We start from the raw sequence: 1436 nt of genomic DNA, 5'->3' as shown, positions 1-1436 counted from the left end.
TTACACACTAAGCCATAAAACGTCTAAAAGCAAAACACAATACCAAAAGAGAAAAGCGCTTATTCACCGCCACTCAGGCAGCGGGGTGGGAGCTGTCGGCACCTCACGCAGTACAGTACGGAAAGAAGTAACCTTGGTTACTGTTTCCAAGGACACTGGACTCTGGCGCGTCAGAGCCGAGATGTAGACGAGCGCAGTGTTGAGTCGTCTGAATAAACTTGCACACGTAAAGAAAGTGCAAGGGTATGGTTCCACACTCTGGAAATCCTTACTGGTGGTATGTGAGTGAACATTTCCACTACTAAACAGTATTTTTCATAGCAAAGCCTTTTGGCGTCTGCTGTATATGCCTCTAGTGCCTCCCATGGAGTGACCAGACCTGCCGTACCTGGTGAGGCTGGCAGTGATTATCCTTGCGCTCTGCAACCTCTCTAGGAATGGAACCATTCTGGTTAGCAGGTGAGCACACATTAAAAATGTCATTGACACAGGCCATTGCGACAGAATAGCAGCCCATATGGCATTTCCAGAAACTGTCTCAGCGCTGTGAATCCTGTCAAACTGGGAGACATTCTTAACTGCAAACAAAGGCAGATTCGGTCATCCTGCCCTACCATGGAATGTACCAGACGGGTCAGAGGCCCGCTTCGGTCCTGGCACCGTGATGAAACTCTAGGTGCTGCTCAGGCTGAAGTGGAGACAGAGGCCTCAGGGAAGCCTGAGGACCCAGCCTGATGCTGTGGGTACTAAGTCAGGTAGCCCTGTGGAGGACAAAGGCCCTGAGGGTAATAACTCAGGCTGTGTCAGTCACCCAGCTGGAAGGGAATCTGGAGAAAATGAGAAGCAGATTTATCTCGTCAACACTTCCCTGTGCATTCTGGGGCCCAGCAAGGTAAAGCAGAAGCCTCATCAACAGCTATTTAACAAAAACGTCCTATACCTTCCTTGGAGAAGACACCACTAAGGGAATAGAACAGGATCCCCTCAAGTTTAGTGCCAGGAAGGGAAAACCACCTACTTAATTATGTAAAACGGCAATTTTATACCCAAAACGACCTTGTTCAGTTCACAAATAAAAACTGACTCGAGGTCAGAGAGCCTAAGTCACACAACTTGTGAAACACAAGAGTCAAAATCTCTTTGTAAAGCACAGAATTTACAAGTCAGAGACGTGTATGTCCTAGGTTGGCCTGTTCTTCCCAGGGCTTCACAGCTTCACAGTCCTTAGCCACTTCGCTTTTTTTTTTTCTTTCTTTCTGATTTTATGCATTCAGTTCTAAGCGGCAAATTCCCTACACCAGATAGCAAGCATGAGCCTTTTCCTTCCAGAATTCCACGCAGTTTTTGAACACTTTGCTTCCACTGTTTCTAAGTCATGTACCTCAACCATAAATATACATACATCTGTTTGCCTCGGTAGGCCAGGAACTCCACCT

The sequence above is a fragment of the Acinonyx jubatus genome, chromosome E1 (genome assembly GCF_027475565.1).
Source record: "Acinonyx jubatus isolate Ajub_Pintada_27869175 chromosome E1, VMU_Ajub_asm_v1.0, whole genome shotgun sequence".
Classification (NCBI taxonomy): domain Eukaryota; kingdom Metazoa; phylum Chordata; class Mammalia; order Carnivora; family Felidae; genus Acinonyx; species Acinonyx jubatus.
Note: the sequence above shows the minus strand (reverse complement) of the source record.